Raw genomic sequence first — 26588 nt, forward strand, 5'->3', positions numbered from 1 at the left:
AGACCTGCTATTGTTGCAAATAATTTTGAACTTAAACCTAACACGATTCAAATGATACAACAATTTGTTCAGTTTGATGGCTTGCAGGACGAGGATCCAAACACTCATTTGGCGAATTTTCTAGAGTTTTGCACACTTTTAATATCAATGGCATTTTTTATGATGCCATTCGCCTGTGATTGTTTCCCTTTTCGTTGAGGTATAAGGCTAAACAATGGTTGAACTCGTTACCACGAGGATAGATCACCACTTGGGAACAAATGACCGAATTTTTTTTGCTTAAATACTTTTTGCCAGCTAAAATGGCTAAATTAAGGAATGATATTTCTTCTTTTGTACAGATGGATTTAAAAACATTCTATGATGCATGAGAGAGATACAAGGATCTATTGAGAAGGTGCCCTCACCATGGGTTACCACTTTGGCTACAAGTTCAAACTTTTCACAATGGCCTGAATCCTTCGGCTAGACAAATGATTGACGCAGCTGCTGGTGGAATTATCAATAATAAGACACCTGAAGAGGCTTATGAATTTATGGAAGAGATGTCACTGAATAACTATCAGTGGCAAGTCATGAGAACAAAGCTAACAAAAGCAGTCGTTGTTTTCAACCTTGACGTGGTCACTATGCTATCTAACCAGGTAGAACTTTTAAATAAAAAGATTGATGGTTTATATGGTTCTACTCAGGTATATCTAGTGATGAGGTGCGATGCAAATGGAGGAGGAGTGCATATAGAATATCAATCTTTCAACCCTAGCACTAAGGAGGAACAAGATCAATATATGGGTAATAATAATTCTAGACCTCAAAACAACCAATACAGTAACACTTATAATGCAGGATGGGGGAACCATCCCAACTTCTCGTGGGGTGGCCAAGGAAATCAAAGGCCACAACATCTCCTAGGCTTTCAACAACCACCTTACCAGCAGGAAAAGAAATCGAACCTTGAGGAGATGCTAACAAAATTTATCTCGCTGTTAGAAACTCATTTTCAGAATACCGAGACAACACTTACGAATAAGCAAGTGTCGATCCCAGGGCCCGAAACCCAGATAGGCCAACTTGCCAGACGGATCTCTGAACAACAACAAGGTAGCTTGCCGAGTAATACTGAATCAAACACAAGGGAACAACTTAATGCGATTATCGTTTGAAATAAAAAAGGGTTAGTTGCACCTGAACCAGAACTGAGGCAAGGAATTGTGGTAAGTAAAGGTAAAGGTAAGCAAAAACCGGTAAGTAAAGAGTACAAACCTCGTGTACCATATCCCAATGTAACAAGGAAAGACCACACGGACGAATAATTTAGTAAATTCCTTAAATTATTAAAGAAATTACATATTAACTTACCGTTTATTGAAGCTCTTTCACAGATGCCAAACGCAGTTAAATTTTTAAGGGAGCTTTTAGAAAATAAACGAAAGTTGGATGAGGCGCCGCATGTGCAGTTAAAAGCAGTTTTCTCAGTCATTCTACAGAATAAGCTGCCCAACAAATTGAAAAATCTAGGGAGTTTTACGATTCCTTGTTAATTGGTAGCTTATATGTGAATAATGCATTGGTTGATTTAGGGGCGAGCATTAATGTTATGCCTTATAAAATGTTTAAACAGCTAGGTCTTGGGAAACCCAAACAAACTAGGATGAGCATTCAACAGGCTGATAAAACCATTAGATTTCCTAGGGGTATCATTGAAGATGTTCTTGTTAAAATCGATAAATTTATATACCCAGTAGACTTTGTTGTTCTAGATATGGAAGAAGAGAATCGACACTTTGTGTAGGCGATGACACGATCACTTTCCAAGCTTGTGATTATACTAAAATATCTAGCAATCGAGATGATTCTTTAAGTTTGGTTAATTTAAATAACATTACAAATCAAACTTCTTTGCAGGTGCCCCTTAGGACGAACGTGACAGAGCCTAACCCATGCCACGAAAACAAGCCGACTCATGAAGAATGAAGGCTTCAGATTGATGAACTAGATGAATGCCGAACACCTGTCAAGGAAAAACCGAAAGCACACAAAAAATCAAAACGACACCACAATGAGCATAGGGATGAAACAAAGCAAATTAAAGTTGGGGACAAAGTATTGTTAGATGAAAATGACCCCCGAATTTCTACTTTAGAGCGTAATACGGATAGAGTGACTCCCTTCACTGTAATAAACATCTTCCCTCATGGTACAGTCGAGGTAACACATACTATATTTGGAACTTTTCAGGTAAATAATACTCGACTCAGACCTTATTTTGATCAAATTGATAGTAGAGGTGAGGAGTTTCAACCCCTCAATCTACCATAATCATACGAAAATGAGGTAAGTCAAGCTTAAACTATAAATAAGCGCTTCTCGAGAGGCAACCCAAGCACTAACAGTGTTGATTTCTTTAAAATTTTAGTTTTTAACATCTAAATCAGTAACTGAGTCCTTGAACACAGTTTTTCCAAATCCACACGGCCAGGCACACGGGAGTGCCTTAGGCTGTGCTCATACCACGGGCAGTGTGAAAACAGAGTAAATATTTCCTAAAACACGAGATTCAATACATTGCCACGGCTGTGCGTCGTGGCCGTGGGCAATTCTGCCAAATCAATACGGGCGTGCGACATGCTCGTGTCTATAATCTGTGGTAGAAATTGAGAAATTAACACGGGCGTGCGACACCATAACGCCCCAAAAATCCTAAGACCCAAAAATTTTAGAATCCCGAACTTTCTTTGTTTTCAGTTTTAATAAAAAATTTGTTTTATATTCCTAGCCAAGTGATAATTATAGTAAGCCTTAATTAAGGTTTGAGTTCGAACCTAGGGGTAAATGAAATTATAGTTTAATTATAAAAAGGACCTTGTTGGCAAGTAGTTGGGCTTTTAAATAAAGATAGGGAAAAATGGCATCAAAAAGCCTTGTGGAAGAGTGGCTAAGTGACGCCACGTAGAGTGTAGGGAGGTGGCGTTAATAGCTAGTAAGGAGGTCCAAGGTTTGAATCCTAAGCTTAGTGTTTTTAAAAGTTTAATTTTGGCCTTCTAGAAGGTTGGAAGTGGCATGGAAATGGACTCCAAGGGATGTGTTCAAGAGAGAAATCTGATGAAAAGATCAAAGGGTTATTAGGGAGAAAAACAAGGAGATAAGAAGTGAGGAGCAAGTGGAGCCTAAATGGGAACTTGGGCTTGAGGAGTTCGACGTTAAAGGTTATAAATAGGTGCCGAATGCAAGGGTATGAGGCTAATGCCGAAATCTTTTTCTCACCTTGTTTCCAGAAACCCTCTTCTCTAAAAGCCGAAAACCCTTCTGTTTTCTTCCTTTTCTTTTTGTCGATTTCTCCAAAAGCCGAAAACCCTTGTTCTCCTTTTTAGTTTCCTTGTGCCAATTTCTTTGTTTCACTTTTGGGTTTAGCTGATTCTTCTTCCTCTCTCCCTTGGTGCCGAATAAGCAAGTGTTGCCATTCAAATCTCTAGAGCCGAATACTCTTTGACCAAATCTAGTGTAAATGTTACTCTTCCAATCGGTTTTCTTTGCTAAGTATCGAATATTGCTCCTCACTATTTCTTAGCTCATTGTCAAATTACTCCATAGGTGTTGCGGTATTGGTAAGTATTCCTCTCCCATTGGCTGAGGTGGCCGAATGTTCATAGTTAAGGTAAGGGGACTTGTGTTGGATATGAGTCATCTATTATTCTAGTTTTAATGAATACGATTAGTGCAGATCTAGGGAGTACGTGATCAAGGAAAGCTTTTAAGGATTGGTGTTCAAGGTAAAGTTAAGGTGAGGTTTCTGTTTTTGGGTAGAATATGGATTAAACATACGATTAATGAAAGGGTAATATCATTGTAGGTTGGTGACTAAGGGAATCGTGACACGCTTGCTTACCAGGTGTGTACATACATTATAGACACACTATGAATTGACAAAAGCCGAAATGCCGAAATACCGAAAAGCCAAAATGCCGAAAAGCTGAAAGTTTGGCTACGGTAGTCTTGCAAGTGCACGAACACCCGTAAGGAGGGGACCAATAGGTTGCCTGAGACCCACGGGCAATTCTGTGGACTTGGGTTGTGATTTGGCCATACTGGCCAGAACAAGCTAAATGGGCCCGATGGGCTGTTGGGCCCATAATAGGAAAACGCTGAATATTGATGCTATGTGATAGGAATTTGTATGTGAGCATGAATATGAATGTGACTGGGCCTAACGGCCTGTATAAATGTGATTTGGGCCTAATGGGGCATATATAGGTGATTTGGGCTTAAAGAGGCCATATGAATATGATTGGGCTTAATGGGCCAGATATAGGTATGTGAATTTGATTGGGCATTGTAAGGGGTTTTGTGCCTAGTATATGATAACTACATAAGACTTAATTAATATATTGTGACCGTGGACAAGTCAAAGGGTTAAAGTGTGGCAACGGGTATATGCATGTCTAGGATTGGATCTAGGGAGAGCTTGGTACTTAAGTGGTCTTAGTGACCCACATCCTCTTCTCTGGAATCCTACCTGGTGTATAGTATTTGTTCATCTTAGCTCGCGGGACTTGTTAACGGGTCAAGGAAAGTGAAAACTATAATTAAGGGAAAATTACCAAAATGCCCCTAAGGGTGAAAATGACCAAAATACCCCTAGGTGTTGAATGTAAGTTTTATAGATGTGACATGCATACATATGATGCTCTGCTTAGGTTGCATATAGGGTGGGAACTATGGAGCGGAGGAAGTATATGAGGATCACATGGTTGCCTGACAACCGTGGATCCACCGATTGCTTTTAATGCCCAATATATAAATGAAGGTAGTTCCGTAACCGGGCTACCATTGGTGTGTGGGCTGGGTGGGTCGATATCTATATCCCCACATGGTGTGACGAGGGATGGAGTTGGTGTGTAGCGGATGGATAATTTGGATGGGATTGCATTGCATGTTTGATGATTTCTCTTTGAATGCTTATTTTTCACCGAAGGTTGTACACACTGAGTTTGCGAAAACTCACCCCTCTTTTATTTTATTTTCAGGTGATGCTCAATAGAAGGTTTGATGTTTGGAGGGACTCTGGGTGGCCGGCTAGCAAGATAATTTGGACTTGGTTTTTTTTAAGCATTTAAGTTTTTATTTCTTTTTAAGTGTGTTCAGACTAGATTGTAATAAGGTTTTCATTATGTTATTACTAATTGAATTATTATTATCATTTTCATTATAATTTCTTAAATTATAGTATGTTTTCTACGTTTCCGCAACTAAGTTTTTTTTTTAAATCAAATGATTTAAACAAGGCTTTCGTAACTAAAAGGTTTTTTTTAGTTAATTAGGGTTTTTTTAAGAAGGGTTTTCAATGAAAACACAATTTTTGCTAAAACACTTCAATGCGACACGCTGAATTTGGCCATAACATCTGGGCCGAGTTTGGGGTGTTGCATTTAGTGGTATCAAACCCCAGGTTTCAAAACATAGGCTATGAAGTGGGCCTTATTACTTGAGTTCTTTTTGTGTTTTAAAAAAAATAGAAAAGGGGAAGTCTTGCTGAGCGGCACACCGAGCCTCCGACGTTGAACCAAGTAAGTACTTTTATTCTTAAATTTGTTTAAACTGTTATACAGTAGATAGTTAAAGGGCTACTTTAGATGAATTTGTTACAGTAGAACTGAAGCCCATAGGATCCTGAAACTACAGAGGATTTTCGAAAATAATATTCTCTCTAAATACTTTCATAAAACATTAAGTTAAATATTAAAACTAACTAAAACTTCATAAAATTTTTAATTCAGATAATATGTGAATCGACGATGAGTACTAGAAGGGGTACGAGAGGTCGTGGCTGAGGTTGCGGAAGTGTTAGGTGTGAGTCGTTAGCATCAGGCCATGTGCCTAATATTGGAGTAGAAGAGCCTCTCGCCTCACCCATGGCTGAGAATGGATAGTATGATCGAGCCACGGGGGATGATGCATTATCGCAGGTAATGCTAAGGATTTTGGAGAGGGTCGTTGGGCCCAAAAATGGCACTGAAAATAGGGGGTCCATTCTGGAGCGACTTTGATTGAACGGGCTGAGATCTTTAAGGGTGTGGCTAGCGTGGCTCCTAATGTGGAAGAATATTGGTTGGAGGCCACTGAAAGGTTAATGGAGGACTTGGACTGTTCACCAGAACAAAAGCTGAAAGGGGCAATGTCACTGCTTAGGGAAGAAGCATATCAGTGGTGGTTGACAATGAAAGAGGGCACCCAACCGGAGCGGGTCATTTGGGAGTTTTTCAAAGATGCATTTAAAGGAAAGTATGTAGGTGCGAGCTACGTGGATGCTAGAAGGAAGAAGTTTCTGAACTTGACCCAAGGAAACAAATCGGTGGCGGAGTATGAGGAGGAGTTTCTATGCCTTAGTAGGTATGCAAGAGTAACGGTGGCAACAGACTATGAGCGTTGCGGTAGGTTTGAGGATGGACTTAGAGATAACCTCAGGGTGTTTATAGCTCCACAAAGGGAATGAGTTTTCTCGAAATTGGTGGAGAAATCAAAGATAGCGGAGGAGGTAAAGCACACTGAGTGCCTAAACTGGGAGAAAGAAAGGGGTAAGAATAAGAGGAAGGCTAAAACTCCTAGTGTGGGACAAAGGCCTAGGGCTAGGGCCAGAAATAATGGACATGGACGTGGAGCACCAAGCAGAAATGCAGGCTATGCAGAGGCGAGGCAGCCAAATTTGGTTTATACTACTCGTCGCTGAGAAGATGGGGATACCCTAGATGTGATAACGGGTATCTTCTATAAATATGAGTTACTTTACACAGCATTGATTGATATTTGATCAACGCATTCATATGTTGCATGTAGTAAGACTGAGTCTTTGGGTGATATATTTGAGATTATTACAAATGAGATGATTATGGTAAGTCCATTAGGACAGTCTGTAGGAGTAAATAAGATGTTTAGGGAGGTACCCTTAGGAGTCCAAGGGGTTACCTTTTTAATAGATTTGATGGAGCTTCCGTTTAGTGAGTTTGACTTAATCTTGGGTATGGATTGGCAGGTGAAACACCAAGTCACCTTGGACTGCACTGCAAAGCAAATGGTGTTAAGAACGGCTGAGGATAAGGAAGTAGTGGTGATTGGTGAATGCCAGAACTATCTGTCGAACGTGATTTCGGTGTTAAGGGCTGAGAAGTTAGTACGAAAGGGATGTGAAGCCTTTTTGGCTTATATTAGTGATACGGAGGCTAAGAGCCCTACTGTTAAGGAGTTGAGAATGGTTAGGGAATTTTCAGATGTTTTTCCTGAGGAGCTGCCTGGGTTGCCACCCAACAGAGAAGTAGAATATGGAATCGAGTTGTTACCTAGGACGGCTCCAGTGTCTATCGCTCCTTATCAGATGGCACCAAAGAAGTTGGTAGAACTTAAGGCACAGATTTAGGAATTGTTGGATCAAGGATTCATATGACCAAGTGTGTCTTCATGGGGAGCACCGGTGTTGTTCGTAAAGAAGAAGGATGGAACATTACGAATGTACATTAACTATCGATAGTTAAACAAGTTAACTGTTAAAAACAAGTACCCTCTACTGAGAATCGATGATCTTTTTGACCAGTTTAGGGGAGCTTCAGTGTTCTCAAAGATTGACTTGCGTTCGGGGTACCACCAATTAAGGGTTAAGGAGGCAGATGTGCATAAGACAGCTTTCAGAACTCGTTATGGGCACTATGAGTTCTTGGTGATGCCATTCGGGCTGACAAATGCACCCTCCGCTTTCATGGATCTCATGAATATGGTCTTCCAACCCTACTTGGATCGGTTCGTGGTAGTCTTTATAGATGACATTTTGGTGTACACAAAAGATGAGGATGAACATGATGCACACTTAAGGATTGTGTTACAGACTTTGAGGGAGAAACAGTTGTATGCCAAATTCAGTAAGTGTGAATTTTGGCTAAGGGAGGTTACTTTTCTAGGACATGTGGTGTCAACCGAGGGGATTAAGGTGGATCCTCATGAAATTGAAGTGGTGTTAGACTGGAAAATACCCAAGTCGATATCAGAAATCTGAAGTTTTCTGGGCTTGTCAGGATACTATAGGCGGTTTGTGGAGGGCTTTTTAGTAATTGCTGCACCCTTAACTAAGTTTTTGAGGAAGGGGGTACCGTTTGTATAGACGGACAAGCAGCAAGAGAGTTTTGGAAAACTTAAGAAAGTTTTAACTGAGGCCTCTGTGTTGATTCAGCCAATGTCTAGGAAGGAGTTTATAGTTTATAGTGACGTGATCGCGAGGTTTCGTGATAGGTTTTAGATATTTATAATTACTCTTTCTTAAACTAACTATTATCGCGATGTAGGCAAGTGTACCTAGCAAACAGTAGTATAGTTTTAGCAAGACCGGATTGTCAAACCCAAAGGAACTAAAAGTACTAGTAATGACTATCTTTTTATTATCTAGCCTAAGAATAATGGGGTTTTGTTTTAATTAACTAATTATCTAAACTAAGAACGCGCAGAGAAAAGAATTGGGGAATTACTTTTGGGAAAAATCGATTGACTTAAGACAATACCTAAGGAAAAATCCACCTGGATTTACTTGTTATTCTGGCTCCAAACTGGACGATTTATTCATTCAACTTGTTCCGTAGAGATCCCTAAGTTATGTTATTATCCCTATTCAAGACTAATAACGTCTAATCCCTAGATTGAATAACCTAGATTTTTCTCTAATTAACACTCTAGGGTTGTATTAATTCGATCTATGGATCCCCTTATTAGGTTTCACCTTAATCCGGCAAAATCTTGTCACCCTTTCTAGGTGCGCAATCAATTTCACTTAATTACGATAAATGTACTCTTAGATAGGGTCTATTCCCCCTCTGAATAAGATCTTATCTTGAATCAGTATCCTGGGATATCAAACAAGAATTAAGAACACATAATTGAGAACAAGTTAAATATTTATCATACGATTCAGAAAATAATAACAATATTCATTTTAGGTTTCATTCCTCTTAGGTATTTAGGGGATTTAGTTCATAACTAAATAAGAAAACATCTCAGAAGAATAAAGAATACAAAACATAAAGAAAACCCAAAACTCCTGAAGGGAAATTGAGGAGAGATCTTCAGTCTTGATGATGAATCCGGCTTCTAAGATGGATCAATCGGCTTCCTTGGAGTAATTCCTTACTCCCCCTTCTCCGTCTCCCATTTTCTTCCTCCTCTAGGGTATATTTATAGGCTTTGGAATGCCTAGAAGCCCTCAAAAGTGCCCTTTTTCGAATTGGACTTAACTTGGGCTCGAAAGGGACACGCACATGTCTGATTACTTCAGGCCGTGTTCGAGCCTGTTAGAATGGCACGGGCGTGTGCTATGCCTGTGTGAGTCGTGCTTCAATTCTGCCAGATTGACACGGTTGTGTGGTCTGCCCATGTGAGGAGGTCCAGGCCGTGTTGATTTCGTACTTTGGCCCATTTTCTCCATTTTTGGCCCGTTTCTCGTTCCTTTCGCTCTCCTATGCTCTCCTAAGTGTAAAACATGAAATTAAAGCATTAGGAGCATCGAATTCACCAATTCTAATAGAAAATCATCCATAAATGCGTTAAACATGGGGGGAAAATATGTATAAATTACGGTTTATCATGATGCGTCGCATGTGGGCTTGGGATACGTGTTGATGCAAGAAGGAAAGGTGGCTGCGTATGCGTCATAACAACTTAAGACTCACGAGGTGAATTACCCAACCCATGATTTGGAGCTAGCTGCAGTGGTGTTTGTGCTTAAAATATGGAGGCATTACTTATACGGGGAGAAGTGCATTATTTATTCAGACCACAAGAGTTTGAAGTACCTCCTTACCCAAAAGGAGATAAACCCTAAGCAACATAGGTGGGTGGAGTTATTGAAGGATTATGACTGTATGATTGAATACCACTCTGGCACAGCAAATGTGGTAGCCGACACGTTAAGTCTTAGGGCTAAGTCAGACTTGAGGGCCATGCTCACTCGTTTAAGCTTGTTGGATGATGGTAGCTTGTTAGCAGAGCTTCAAGTAAAGCCAGTGTGGGTTGAGCAGATAAAGAGTAAGCAATTAGTGGATGAGACTTTGAGTGCTCATTTTAAATAGGTCGAGAATGGGGAAGCATCAGACTTTAGGTTAAATAGTGAAGGAGTGCTGTGTTTCTGTGGGAGAATGTATATACCTAAAGACGGTGATCTAAGACAGTCTATTCTGCGAGAAGCACATAGCAGCCTCTATGCTATGCATCCTGGTGGAAACAAGATGTATCGGAACTTGCGGGAGCTTTACTGGTGGCTTGGACTTAAGCACGAGGTTATGGAGTTGGTAAGTAAGTGTTTGGTCTGTCAAAAGGTGAAGGTGGAACATCAGCTGCCATCGAGATTGCTTCAACTAGTGAAGATTCCACTCTGGAAGTGGGAGAAGATCACTATGGACTTTGTTAGCGGGCTACCCTTAACGCCTACTAAGAAAGACTCGATATGGGTCATAGTGGATCGATTAACCAAGTCTGCCCATTTCGTACCGATTCGTACCGACTACTAGTAGCAAAAGCTGGCTAGGCTATATGTGGCGAAGATTGTAAGGTTGCATGAGTGCCAGTGTCCATAATATCCAGTAGGGACCCACGTTTCACTTTGCGATTTTGGAAGAAGCTGCATGACACATTAAGTACTAGGTTGAACTTCAGTACGGCATTCCACCCTCAATGTAACGCCCTGCACCCGAGACCGTTGCCGGAGTCGAACACGAGGTGTTAACGAACTTAATTCATTTATTTACACAGTTCATTTTAAAATTTCCAGACAAGCTGGCTAACTGCGTCACTGTCACCTTAAAAATCACATCTCGAGTTCCAAAACTTGAAAACTGATTCCATAAATTTTCCCTGAAACTAGACTCATATATCCATCTACAGATTGTTTTCTAGAATTTTTGGTCAGGCCAATTAGTACAGTTTATTAGTTAAAGTCTCCCCTGTTTCAGGGTTCGACTACTGTGACCTTCATGCATTACGACTTAGATATCTCCCTGTACAGGACTTCAATACTTATGCCGTTTGTTGCTAAAGAAACTAGACTCGAAAAGGAATCTGTACATATAGGGAATGACTTCTAATTATCTCTGATTAATTTATAATGAATTTCCAAAGTCAGAACAGGGGATCCAGAAATCGCTCTGGCCCTATTTCACGAAAACTTAAACATCTCATAAAATACGGCTCATATGATCGTTTTGTTACTTTCATATGAAAGTAGATTCATCAAGGTTACATTACATAATTTATTCACTATTTAATTCCATTCCTACTATTTTTAGTGATTTTTCAAATCCACATCACTGCTGCTGTCAGCATCTTTTTTTTTAAGGTAAACTTTACCTATTTCATGGTTTTCCATGGATCAACTAGAATTATGTCATACATAGCACCAAAATGATCGTGATTAACCATTCCAATGGCTAATCGTTACCAAAATTTCCATACCACTCAATGAACAACGTACAAAATGATTATAATGCTATGCTCAATATATATATAAGCCATTTTTGCATGGCTATCCAAATATATACATTACCAAAGGTACTTGACTAACAACAAAGGGCAGTCCTATACATGCCATTATCAGAGTTCAACTAAAAGAGTACCAAAAGGGCTTCGATAGTGTGGACGACTTCGACTTTGACAATCCCGAGTCCGATAGCTGACGAGCAAAATCTATAAAATAGAGAATCAAAGCAACGGAATAAGCATTTAATGCTTAGTAAGTTTGAGTAATGAAATTAGTTTTGACTAAAGTATAACATTCATATGGCTAAATGAATAACTTCATATATGCACATTCTCATAATCATACTTACTTCACGCTTCAATCAACATATTCATACACAAGGTATCAAACCTAACTAAAGGCCGAAAGTTCGTTAATCAATTGAACGAATACTATTTAAAACGAATCGACTTTTTCGATGCATATACGAAACATACCTTATCGTTTGGATTTTATGAGCGTATTAATTGAAATTATTACAGCAAGATCGCTCAGTTCCAAACCCAAGTATCTTCGGGATTTAGTCGGATATAACAACTCGTACAAATGCCTTCGGGTCTTAGCCCAGATATAGCAACTCGCACAAATGCCTTCGGGTCTTAGCCCGGATATAATCACTAGCATAAATGCCTTCGGGACATAGCCCGGATATAGCAACTCGCACGAATGCCTTCGGATCTTAGTCCGGTTATCATCCGAATAATCATGCACATATGTCCACAAATCATAACACATCTTTATTTCGTTTTCATTACTAGAACTCAGACACAAGGCACTTATCTACCATTACCATTTTCGGCTCAATAACCACATACAAAGAGCATGGTTTTGATTCGCTATATAACATGATCTAATCAAATCATAATCTAAGTTCCATTACTCGAAAACTTACCTTGGATGTTGTCGAATGATTTCAACGGCTATTCGATCACCTTTTCCTTTCCTTTATCGGATTTAGTTCCCCTTTGCTCTTGAGCTTAATTTAAAACAATGGAATTCATTTAATTTCAAATCAAATAGGCGATTTAATATAACACATGTATATTATAAGGTTGAGGTGCATATGACTTAATGGTTAACTATCAAACACCATACGCATATATATATACTCTAGTCATGCACAACCCAACATCTTACTTAGGCATTAACAACTTTATAGATATATGCATATCTATGTTAAGGCCGAATATATATATTTAACACATTCTACAAATATGGTTATTTATGATGACTAAGCACCATTTTACCTCAAGTTATACTTATAAGCACATCCATCCAAATACATTCGTACTTAAACATCATTCCGTCCTAACACTCATATTACATCTATAAACTACAAGCGAATATCCTATACTCACATCACTTAAACATCACCCTCAATTCTTTGACAAAGCACATTTCCGAAAATGATAAGGCAATATAACAGCTTTTAATCCAACTTATAATTCATACATATCACATTCCAAGCATTCACTCTATTCTATCACTTAAAATACACACATTACTCAATAACTTCCTAGTTCAAATTCGGCAACTACACCAATTCACTAGATGATTTATTATTATTATTGTTCATTTATTCAAACTACTTACAATTTCCTTAAACTATCACAATTAACAACCATTTATCTCTTCCATTTTCTACCATGGTCGAATGTTATAACCCAAGCCACACATATTGTTCCTCAAGGCCCTTCAATGACCACATTCGGCACCTCCTTAAGAACAACCAATTTCAACCTTCAAGAAAGAAGAAAAAAATATATGTACTAAGAGCTTCAAACTACTTGGCCGAATATCAAACTTCCAATCAATCAAAACTTAATCCATGGAATGAATAGAACTTGAACTAACCACCTTCTTTATACATAATTTTCCAAGAATTTCAAGGTACTTACCTCTTCCTAATCCTCATCCAAGCCGAACACGAAGCAAGAGAACTCCTTTCTTCTTCCTTCCTCAAGTTACGGCAAAATGGGGGAGCAAGGATGAAACAACTTTGGTTTCTCCTCCCACTCCCCTCATATTTTATTATTCTTCCCACAACATATTAACACAAAATGCTTACAATATGTTTTACCCCATAGCATGGCCGGCCACCATCTAGATTTTGGCTAATTTGACATGCAAACCCATCATTTATACAACATGCATTAATAGGTCCTTATAGATTAACCTATCACATTTCAAAGTGTCACACATAAGTCCTATTACTAAATTCACATGCAATCGACTAAATTGAAGCTTAAAACTTTCACACATTCATATTCACATATTTTAGACAATAAATATCATATTCAAATACTTTGGTGACTCGGTTTAGCGGTCCCGAAATCGCTTTCTGACTAGGGTCACTTTAGGGCTGTCACACTCAAACTGATGGACAGTCAGAAACGGGTGATCCAAGTATTGGAAGATATGTTGAGGGGATGCGTGATTGAGTTCCGAGGTAGTTGAGAGTGATAAACCATAAATTATACATATTTTTACCCCATGTTTAATGCATTTTATGGATGATTTCTCATTAGAATTGGTGAATTCGATGCTCCTAATGCTTTAATTTCATGTTTTATACTTAGGAGAGCATAGGAGAGCAAAAGGAATGAGAAACGGGCCAAAAACAGAGAAAATGGGCCAAAGTATGAAATCAACACGGCCTGGACCTCCTCACATAGGAAGACCACACAGCCGTATCAATTTGGCAGGCTCGAGCATGGCCTAAAGTAAACGAACACGGGCGTGTCCCTACCGAGCCCAAGTTGAGTCCAATTCAAAAAAGGCTAATTTTGAGGGCTTCTAGGCATTCCAAAGCCTATAAATACCCCCTAGAGGAGAAGGAAAATGAGACGGAGAATAGGGGCTAAGGAATTACTCCAAGGAAGCTGATTGATCCATCTCAAGAGTAAGATTCATCACCAAGACTGAAGATCTCTCCTCAATTTCCCTTCAGAAGTTTTGGGTTTTCTTTATGTTTTGTATTCTTTATTCTTCTGAGATGTTTTCTTATTTAGTTATGAACTAAAAACCCTATATACCTAAGGGGAATGAAACCTAAGATGAATCTTGTTATTATTTTCTGAATCGTATGATAAATATTTAACTTGTTCTTAATTATGTGTTCTTAATTCTTATTTTAATATCCCAGGATACTGATTCAAGACAAGCTCTTATTTAGAGGAGGAATAGACCCTGTCTAAGAGTACATTTATCATAATTAAGCGGAGTTGATTGTGCACCTAGACATAGGGTGACAAGATTTTGCCAGATTAGGGTGAAACCTGATAAGGGGATCCATAGATCGAGTTAATGCAACCCTAGAGTGTTAATTAGAGAAAAGTCTCGGTTATTCAATCTAGGGATTAGACGTTATTAGTCTTGAATAGGGATAATAACATAACTTAGGGATCTCTACGGAACAAGTTGAATGAATAAATTGTCTGATTCGGAGCCAGAATAAGAAGTAAAGTCTAGGTGGATTTTTCCTTAAGTATTGTCTTAAGTCAATCGATTTTTCCCAAAAGCAATTCCCCAATTCTTTTCTCTGTGCGTTCTTAGTTTAGATAATTAGTAAATTAAAACAAAACCTCTTTATTCTTAAGCTAGATAATAAAAAGACAGTCATTACTAGTACTTTTAGTTCCTTTGGGTTCGACAATCCAGTCTTGCTAAGACTATACTACTGTTCAATAGGTACACTTGCCTACATCGCGATAATAGTTAGTTTAAGAATGAGTAATTATAAATATTTAAAACCTATCACGAAACCATGCGATCAGGGAGGACTATTTACCATTAGCCAAATTCACGTACAATAATAGCTACAAAGCAAGCATTCGGATGGCTCCATACGAAGCACTGCATGGGTGAAGGTGTCGAACTCCAACATGTTGGAGGGAGTTGGGCGAACGAAGGGTTTTGGGCCCTGAGTTAGTAGCCGATACGGAGGATAAGGTGAAATTGATCCGAGATCAGTTGAAAGAGGCCTCGGATAGGTAGAAGTCGTATGCTAACCTTAGACGTCGAGAAATAGAGTATGCAGTGGGGGACTTAGTTTTTCTGAAGGTCTCTCTGTGGAAGAAGGTATTAAGGTTTCGATGAAATGGGAAGGTAAACCTAAGGTTCATTGGGCCATATCGGGTTATAAGGCGGATTGGGCCAGTCGCTTATCAGCTAGAATTACCTCTTAAACTAAGCCAGATCCACGATGTGTTTCATGTTTCCATGCTAAGGCGATATCTCTCGGATCCTTCACATGTTGTAGCGGTTGAAGAAATCGAGGTTAGGCCAGACCTAACTTTCGAGGAAGAACCCATACAAATAATTGGTCGAAATGTCAAAGAACTGAGAAGGTAGTCTGTTCCATTAGTCAAAGTGCTTTGGCGGAATCACAAAGCTAAGGAAGCTACTTGGGAACCTGAGGAAGCGATGTGATGCCAATATCCTCAACTATTTGAATCAGGTAAAATTTCGAGGACGAAATTGCTTTTAGGGGGTAGAGTTGTAACTCCCCAAAAATCCCGAAACCCAAAAATCCCAGAATCCTAAACTTTCTTTGTTTTCGGTTTTGATAAAAATTGTGTTTTATATTCCTAGCCAAGTGATAATTATAGTAGGTCTTAATTAAGGTTTGAGTTCGAACCTAGGGGTAAATGAAATTATAGTTTAATTATTACAAGGACCTTATTGGCAAGTAGTTGGGCTTTTAAATAAAGATAGGGAAAAATGGCATCAAAAAGCCTTGTGGAAGAGTGACTAAGTGACGCCACTTAGAGTGTAGGGAGGTGGCGTTAATAGCTAGCAAGGAGGTCCAAGGTTCGAATCCTAAGCTTAGTGTTTTTAGAAGTTTAATTTTGGCCTTCTAGAAGGTTGGAAGTGGCGTGGAAATGGACTCCAAGGGAAGTGTTTAGGAGAGAAATTTAAGGAAAATATCAAGGGGTTATTAGGGAGAAAAATGAGGAGATAAGAAGTGAGGAGAAAGTGGGGCCAAAATAGGAACTTGGGCTTGAGGAGTTCGGCCATAAAGGTTATAAATAGGTGCCGAATGCAAGGGTATGAGGCTAATTCTGAAATCTTTTTCTCACCTTGTTGCCAGAAACTCTCTTCCCTAAAAGCCGAAAACCCTTCTATTTTCTTCCTTTTCTTTCTGCTGATTTCTCCAAAAGCCGAAAACCCTTGTTCTCCTTTTTTATTTTCCTTGTGCCAATTTCTTTGTTTCACTTTTGGGTTTAGCTGATTCTTTTTCCTCTCTCCCTTGGTCCCGAATAAGCAATTGTTGCCATTCAAATCTCTAGAGCCGAATACTCTTTGACCTAATCTAGTGTAAGTGTTACTCTTCCAATCGGTTTTCTTTGCTAAGTATCGAATATTGTTCCTCACTCTTTCTAATCAACTGTGGTAGGGAATTAGTATGGGATCTCGGATCTTAGCTCATTGCCGAATTGCTCCTTAGGTGTTGCGGTATTGGTAAATATTACTCTCCCATTGGCTAAGGTGGTCGAATTTTTATAGTTAGGGTAGGGGGACTTGTGTTGGATACGAGTCATCTATTATTCTGGTTTTAATGAATAAGATTATTGCAGATCTAGGGAGTACGTGATCAAGGAAAGTTATTAAGGATTGGTGTTCAAGGTAAGGTTAAGGTGATGTTTCGATTTTTGGGTAGAATATGGATTAAACATACGATTAATGGAAGGGTGATATCATTGTAGGTTGGTGACTAAGGGAATCGCGGCACGCTTGCTTACCAGGTGTGTACATACACTGCACACACACTATGAATTGACAAAAGTCGAAATGCCAAAATGTCAAAAAATCGAAACACAAAAAAGCTGAAAGTTTGGCTACGGTAGTCTTGCGAGTGCGCGAACACTCGTAAGGAGGAGAACAATAGGTTTCCTGAGACCCACAAGCGATTTCGTGGACTTGGGTTGTGATTTGGCCATACTGGCCAGAATAGGCTAAATTGGCCTGATGGGATGTTGGGCCCATAATAGGCAAAAACTGAATATTGATGCTATGTGATAGGAATTTGTATGTGAGCATGAATATGAATGTGACTGGGCCTAACGGGCCGTATAAATGTGATTTAGGCCTAATGGGCCATATACAGGTGATTTGGGCCTAAAAAGGCCATGCGAATATGATTGGGCTTAATGGGCCAAATACAGGTATGTGAATTCGTTTGGGTGTTGTAAGGGGTTTTGGGCCAAGTATATGATAACTACATAAGACTTAATTAATATATTGCAATTGTGGACAAGTGAAAGGGTTAAGGTGTGGCAACGGGTATATGAATGTCTAGGATTGAATCTAGGGAGAGCTTAGTACTTAAGCGGTCTTAATGACCCACCTCCTCTTCTCTGGAATCCTACATGGTGCATAGTGTTCGTTCATCTTAGCTCGCGGGACTTGTTAACGAATCAAGGTAAGTGAAAACCATAATTAAGGGAAAATTACCGAAATGCCCCTAAGGGCGAAAATGACCAAAATACCCCTAGGTGTTGAATGTAAGTTTTATGGATGTGACATGCATACATATGATGTTCTGCCTAGGTTGCATATGGGGTGGGAACTATGGAATGGAGGAAGTGTATGAGGATCGCATGGTTGCTTGATAATCGTGGATCCACCAATGGCTTTTAAAGCCCAATATGTAAATGAAGGTAGTTCCGCAATCGGGCTACCATTGGTGTGTTGGCTGGGTGGGTCGGTATCTATATCCCCACATGGTGTGACGGGAGACGGAGCTGGTGTGTAGCGGATGGATAATTTGGATGGGATTGCATTGCATGTTTGATGATTTCTCTTTGAATGTTTGTTTTTCATCGAGGGTTGTACACACTGAGTTTGCAAAAACTCACCCCCTCTTTTATTTTATTTTCAGGTTATGCTCAGTTGAAGGTTCGATGTTTGGAGGGACTTTGGGTGGCCGGCCAACAAGATAATTCGAACTTGGTTTTTTTAAAGCATTTAAGTTTTTATTTCTTTTTAAGTGTGTTCAGACCAGATTGTAATAAGGTTTTCATTGTGTTATTACTACTTGAATTATTAATATTATTTTCATTGTAATTATGAGAACTAGAACATGGATTTTTTAAATTATAGTATGTTTTCTACGTTTCCACAACTAAGATTTTTTAAAAATCAAATGATTTAAACAAGGCTTTCATAACTGAAAGGTTTTTTTTTTGGTTAGTTAGCGTTTTTTCTAAGAAGGGTTTTCAATGAAAACACAATTTTCGCTAAAACACTTCAATGTGACACGCCAAATTCGGCCATAACGTCCGGGCAGAGTTTGGGGTGTCACAGACACTCCCGTGCCCACCATTCGTGGTCGAAATTGTCAAAATAACGCGGGCGTGCGCACATATGCACGAGCGTGGGAGAAGTGAACGAAGTAGCACACGGCCGTGCCACACGGCTGTGAGTACCAACATTCCCCAAAGAACACGGGTGTGGGTCGAATCTCAGATGCGCCCAAATTTGAAAATCACGAAACAGACGGGCTAAAATAAGGGCACATGGGCGTGCCCCACGGCCGTGTGCCCCCATAGCTATATAAACCCTCACTATTCATCACCTCCTTCCCCAAATACCCTAACCCTAGCCCCCGAAATCTCTTCCCCCTACCGACCGGCCACCCCTAGCTCCCCTTTCTTTTCTATTTTATCCCCTATCTCTTTCCCTTCTCCTCTCTTCTCACCCTTGCGTGCCCCACGACCTCACTGCCCACGCCTGTAGCTGACCCACATCACCCTCGCACAACCAACGCTTGTACCACTGACCAACCTTCCGACCACCACCAATCGTCGGTTCCCATGTTCTTTAACTTATTTATTCTCTATTTTACTCTATGTTATTTTTATTCTTTTGATTTGGATTATTATTCTTTTAACTTTAGTTTTATTATTAGTATTCATTCTTATTTATGTCTATTGTTCTTACATTCATTCTAACAATAGTATAGAATAGCTTGATTTTTATTTTTATCATTTTGATTTTTAGTTTCATTTACTATCCTAAATAATAGGTTCTTTTGATGGTTTTCGGTTTGGTTAGTAGTTAATTATGTTAGGAATTTCCACCTTATTCTTCACCATTAGGTGTATTTGGATGGTTTCAATTAGTTTGGTATACACTTAGTTTCGATTCATATATTGTGAGTTTTTTTTTCTTTTTGCATTTGTGAGCATTAGGCACACCAAAATAAAAGTTACATGATTTATTTATAACCTTCTCGATACGTTTGCTTGATGCTGTGTTTGTTTTTAGTTTACTGATATTGAAATGTTTTATCTTTCAGGCACACTATGACCAACACTAGAGGCAAGAGGACTGACGTCCCCGCCTCAAAGAAGCGAAAATGAGCAGCATCATCCTCGGGTCCTACCACTAAAATTCGACACCCATTTCTACAATTTCCACCGAGATCATAGGAGAAACTATTCCTGATACTACGAGCCTGACACCTAGGTGTGGGTCGTTGCATTGATTGGACCGCCCTAGAGCTGATCCAACTCTCTGACGCAGTCCAGGCTCTCCTGACAACTGAACCTTGGGGGCTCTTCTTCGAGATCATTGAGCCGACGTACGTCAAGCTCACACTCAAACTCTGTTTGACCTTCCACCTTAAATCAATTATGATAGAGTTTGATGATCCTGGAATGGTCCAATTCCATCTCGTGGTCTAGTTCGATAGTTGAGCGTGCCTGAGTTTGGTGTCGCACTAGGACTCTATACGGAGGAATTCATGGACGATGACGAATTCAACAGTCTCCATCGCCACATCCACTATTCTTCTTCAAACTGCTGGAAGGCCCTTGTCCCTGCTTCAGCCACCTATGACCCTAGCCACTCCAAGGCATTAGCTCTCGCCCCATCATTGAGATACTTACACGCCATCCTGGTCCACACCCTGACAGGACGGCGAGAGAGTATCGGCGTCGTCAACACTAATGACGCCTATTTATTATGGAGCATGGCGCATGGGCACGTATTCAACCTCGCTTATTTTATTGCCCTCACTATTCACCATCAGACGGAGTGGCATAGGAAGGGAGTTAATTCCATCGGCCCTTGTGTGGCTCACTTGGCGCAGTACTTCGGTCTCCTCAACACGACAGTGCAAGCATCCTCCCTCACCCTCATCGGTCAGATGTTCCCACAGGGTATCTCGAATATGCTCCGTGTGAGGATGATAGAGCGACGACGTAGATTTGATCCTCCCCAGTACCGCCTCGTTCAGTCAGCCGAGCAGGAGGACCTAGAGGACATTACTGATGATATCCCTCCACCCCATAAGGATCCACCAGCTCAGCCACCAACTATTCATCGTCCAGTTCATTCAGCCATTTCTGTACGAGTAATCATGCTACTTTAAATTTCGTAAATAGTTATTGACTCTATCGCAGTTATAAAGAGCTCTAAACCTCACTATTACTTAGGAATTTGCAACTCCGTTGGAAAAGGTCCTCCACGACTGTCATGTCCTGCTCGACCGTGACCATAGCTACCACTAGTTATAATATTCTTTTCGTGCACCACTTACGAAACCCAACCCCTACCACCACCGGAGTATCCTCCTCCAATCTCATCCTTGCCTTGGTCGATTACTTTCCATAACTCCAATTCAAGGAATCCATTTAACATTCAGGAAGTTTCACTTCTCTCCCTATATTATAATTTATATCTATATTTTTCAGTAAATCTATCTTTGTATATTGAGGATAATGTACATCTTAAGTGTGGGGGGTTATTTATATCATTATCAGAAAATTCCTGAATTTTGTCTTATTCTCACGTAACTCACTCATATCACTATTAGAATGAATTTTGATTAATTTATAATTTTCATTGATATGTATTGAATTAAAACATAGGCATTTATACGTTGATTGTTTAAAAATTTTTAGGTTGTTTTCTCAAGTTTAGGTATTATCTTAAGTTGAAATTCACAAGATTAACATAAAAAAGCCATAATTTTTGTGAGATCTTGAACCTTTAGAGCATATATTATTTCTTTCATGCTCACTTTTATTGTTGCTATGAGTGCGTCAATATTGATTTGTTATTCTAGAACTTGCATGTCAAGACCACACCATTTGATTTGATATGTCGAGATGATAAAGGCATTTAGGTTTAACCCATTTACTCCATAAAAGTCTACCCTCATAATTAACCCTTAGTGAACCCCCTTGAGCCTAACAAGCCATTCATTGATTTACCCTTAATATTAACCTATAACCCATTATTGTTGAAATCCCCTCATTTGATCCCTATTTTTGTCGAGATTTAATTTGAATAAATTGCTGAGCTATGTTTTATTTTTGAGAGTTAGCAAAGTTCTATGTTATTTTGATTTGTTCTTAAAAAAACAAATATATATACATACATACATATTAGTAGTAATTCTTTGTTTTTGAGCTTAAGTATTTAATTTCATATTATATGAAGAAAAGCTCAATTCTAGGATCTTCTAATTAGGAATGTAATTTGTCAGTTTTAGTATTTTTCTTGTTAGGTAATTTTTTAATGCAATCTCGATTCTAACCTTTTCTTTCAGCTTGTGACCACACCCCCTAACTAAAGCCACGTTACAACCCTCTAAAGACCTTTTGATTGATGTATCATATCAATATATAGTGGTGGAGATTTAATTTTCACGCAAGCCTATGGTAATAACTTTTCATATTGATTGTTGAGTGCTAAATTTCCTGTCCTTAAACACCTCGAGTGATTTGAGTGAATCTTTACTGAGGATGTGAAACTTAGTGATATTTTGAATCAAATGTGATTAATTAGATGAGGGGAAACACCTATGTTTTCATGATAAAATGCTCAACTTGGAATGTTTGAAACTATGATGTTCTTCGAGTTGAATTTTCAATGTATGATTACTTATGGATTATTTTGAGATACTGTTGAAAAGAATTATAAGTTGAGAAGAATTTATTTTGATTGTGAGTTGAGGATTTTTCTTGAAGACAAGGAAACGCTTAAGCGTGGGGGAATTTGATAAGTCGTAATTTATACATATTTTATCCATGCTTAAGCACATTTTTTGGATGAATTATCATTAAATTTGCGGAATTTGATGCCCCTAATCCTTTAATATCATGTCTTATACTTGGGTGAGCATAGGAGAGTAAAACGAACGAGAAACGAGCCAGAAACTAAGAAAATTGGTCAACGTGGGAAATCAAGATGGCCCGGACTTCCTTAGACGGGTAGACCACATGGCCATGTCCATTTAACATACTCTAAACACGGCCTAAGCCGCTCCACATAAGCGTGCCACACGGGCGTGTCCTTACCAAGCCCAAGTCTAGTTCTATTCGAAAAAGGCCACACTTGAGGGTTTTGAAGCATTCTAAAGCCTATACAAACACCCTATGAGGTACCTAGAAAGAACAATAATTACTTGAAGAAAGCCAATTGATCCATCTCAGAAGCCCGATTCTTCTTCAAGACTGAAGATCTCCCTTCAATTTCCTTCAATTTTTTTGGGTTTTCTTTATTTTTTGTTATCATTATTCTTCTGAGATGTTTTCTTTTACATATATGAACTAAATCTCCTAAATACCTAAGGGGGAAGAAATCTAAGACGGATCTTGTTATTATTTTCTGAATTATATGATAAATACTTGATTTGTTCTTAATTATGTGTTCCTAATTCTTGCTTTAATATTCTAGGATATTGATTCAAGTATTGATGTGCTTATTCAAAGGAGTAAAAGTCTCTGTCTAAGAGTAGATCTAGCATAATTAAGCGAAGTTGATTGTATCCCTAGACATAGGGCAATATAAATCTGCCGGATTAGGGTCAAACCTAATAAGGAAATCCATAGATAGAGTTAATGCAACACTAGAGGTTTTAATTAGAAAATGATTTCAATTAATCAACCTAGGGTTAAACATTGTTAGTCTCAAGAGAGATAATAATATAAATTAGGTATTTCTACAGATCAAGTCAAATGAATAAATCGTCTAATTCAGAGTCAAATAACAAGTGAAGTCTAGGTGAAATTTCCTTTTCGTATTGTCTAAATTAATCAGTTTTCCCAAAAGTATTTCCCCAATTTACTTCTTGTGCATTCTTAGTTTAGTTATTTAGTTTAAATAAAACAAATCCTCTTATTTTTAGGCTAGATAATAAAAAGAAAGTTAATACTAGTACTTTTAGTTCCTGTGGGTTTGACATTTCGGTCTTGCTATAAAGTCTACTATTGTTCGATAGGTGCGCTTGCCTTCATCGTGATAATAGTTAGTTTTCAAGTAAGATCAATCATAAATATAAAACTTATCACGAGACATTCCATCAAGTTTTTGGCACCGTTACCGGGGATCTAAAATATTTGGAACGCTTAATTTTTATTACTTTAGCCATTTATTTTATTGCAATTTAAATTTTCTCTTAGTTTTGTTAATTTTACTAAATTTTCTTTTGTTTGCTTCTGGTAGGATTTTATAGTTTATGACTAGAAGAAACCTGTCAGGATCACTACTCTTTGACAGTGAGATTGAAAGCACAGCTTGCAGAAACTGAAGAGAAATAAGGCGGAACCTAAGAAACATAGAGGAAGGTATCCATAATACAACTGAGGAGATGGTTGACAATCAGAATAATCAGCTTCCTCCTGTGGTTGCCGCAGATCCAATAAATCAAAATCCGGCTCCGCGTACTATGTATGATTATGCTAAACCTAATTTAACAGGAACTAAATTAAGTATAGTTAGACCTACTATTGCTGCAATAATTTTGAACTGAAACCTAACACGATTCAAATGATACAACAGTTTGTTCAGTTTGATGGTTTGCAGGACGAGGATCCAAACGCTCATTTGGAGAATTTTCTGGAGTTTTACAACACTTTTAAGATCAATGGCATTTCTAATGATGTCATTCGCCTTCGGTTGTTTCCCTTTTCGTTGAGGAATAAGGCTAAACAATGGTTCAACTCGTTACCATGAGGATCGATCACCACTTGGGAACAAATGACCAAAAAAATTTTTCTTAAATACTTTCCGCCGGCTAAAACGGATAAATTAAGAAATGATATTTCTTTTGTGCTGATGGATTTAGAAACACTCTATGATGCATGGGAGAGATACAAGGATCTATTGAGAAGATGCCCTCACCATGGGTTACCACTTTGGCTACAGGTTCAAACTTTTCACAATGGCCTAAATCCTTCGACTAGACAGATGATTGACACAGCTGCTGGTGGAACTATCAATAATAAGACACCTAAAGAGGCTTATAAATTTATGGAAGAGATGTCACTGAATAACTATCACTGGCAAGTCATGAGAACAAAACCAACAAAAGCAGCCGGTGTTTTCAACCTCGACGCGGTCACTATGCTATCTAACCAGTAGAAATTTTAAATAAAAAGATTGACGGTTTATATGGTTCTACTCAGGTACATCCAGTGATGAGGTGTGATGCAAATGGAGGAGGAGTGCACACAGAATATCAATCTTTCAACCTTAGCACTGAGGAAATCAAAGGCCACAACATCCCCCAGGCTTTCAACAACCACCTTACCAGCAGGAAAAGAAACTGATCCTTGAGGAGATGCTAACGAAATTTATCTCAGTGTTAGAAACTAATTTTCAGAATACCGAGACAGCACATAAGAATAAAAAAGTGTCGATCCAAGGGCTCGAAACCCAGATAGGCCAACTTGCCAAACTGATCTCTGAACAACCACAAGGTAGCTTGCCGAGTAATACTGAATCAAACCCAAGGGAAGTACTTAATGCGATTATTGTTCGAAATAAAGAAGGGTTAGTTGCATCTGAACCAGAACCGAGGCAAGGAATTGTGGTAAGTAAAGGTAAAGGTGAGGTGGACCACAGTAAGCGAAAACCGGTAAGTAAAGAGTACAAACCTCGCGTACCATATCCCAGTGAGACAAGGAAAGACCACACGAATGAAAAATTTGGTAAATTTCTTAAATTATTAAAGAAATTACATATTAACTTACCATTTATTGAAGTTCTTTCGTAGATGCCAAATGCAGTTAAAATTTTAAGGGAGCTTTTAGCAAATAAACGGAAGTTGGATGAGGCATCGCATGTGGAGTTAAGCATAGTTTGCTCAGCCATTCTACAGAATAAGCTACCCAACAAATTGAAAGATCCAGGGAGTTTTACGATTCCTTGTTTAATTGGTAGCTTAGATATGAATAATGCATTGGCTGATTTAGGGGCTAGCATTAATGTTATGCCTTATAAAATGTTTAAACAGCTAGGTCTTAGGAAACCTAAACAAACTAGGATGAGCATTCAATTGGCTGATAAAACCATTAGATTTCCTAGGGGTATCATTGAAGATGTTCTTGTTAAAATCGATAAATTTATATACCCAGTAGACTTTGTTGTTCTAGATATGGAAGAGGATAGTAACATACCTTTGATTTTAGGATGACCCTTTTTAGCAACTGCTAAAACTATTATTGAGGTTAGCACAGGAGAATTGACACTTCATGTGGGCGATCTCACGATCACTCTCTAAGGTCGTGATTCTGCTAAAATATCTACCAATCGAGATGATTCTTTAAGTTTGATTAATTTAAATAACGTTACAACTCAAACTTCTTTGTAGGAGCCCCTTAGAAAGAACGTGATAAAGCCTAACCCATGCCATGAAAATAGGCCAACTCACGAAGAACGAAGGCTTAAAATCGATGAACTAGATGAATGGCGAACACCTATCAAGGAAATACTGAAAGCACACGAAAAATTGAAGCGACACCATGATGAGCATAGGGATGAAACAAAGCAAATTAAAGTTGGGGACAAAGTATTGTTAGATGAAAATGACCCCCCCAATTGCTACTTTAAAGTACAATACGATAGAGCGACTCTCTTCACGGTAATGAACATCTTCCCACATGGTACAGTTGAGGTAACACATACTTTATTTGGAACTTTTAAGGTAAATAATACTCGACTCAGACCTTATTTTGATCAAATTGATAGTAGAGGTGAGGAGTTTCAACCCCTCAATCCACCATAATCACACAAAAATGAGGTAAGTCGAGCT

At 38.8% G+C, this 26588-nt stretch overlaps 2 non-coding genes across 2 annotated transcripts; both read right to left on the reverse strand.

Moving 5' to 3' along the window:
* Positions 1 to 308: 308 nt before the first annotated feature.
* Positions 309 to 415, reverse strand: LOC121225528 (small nucleolar RNA R71). The gene has a single exon (XR_005923393.1). It is a non-coding gene; the product is annotated as a small nucleolar RNA R71 (small nucleolar RNA).
* Positions 416 to 24580: 24165 nt separating this feature from the next.
* LOC121225722 (small nucleolar RNA R71) lies at positions 24581 to 24684 on the reverse strand. The gene has a single exon (XR_005923588.1). It is a non-coding gene; the product is annotated as a small nucleolar RNA R71 (small nucleolar RNA).
* Positions 24685 to 26588: the final 1904 nt, after the last annotated feature.

Source organism: Gossypium hirsutum, chromosome A03 (assembly GCF_007990345.1).
Source record: "Gossypium hirsutum isolate 1008001.06 chromosome A03, Gossypium_hirsutum_v2.1, whole genome shotgun sequence".
Lineage (NCBI taxonomy): Eukaryota > Viridiplantae > Streptophyta > Magnoliopsida > Malvales > Malvaceae > Gossypium > Gossypium hirsutum.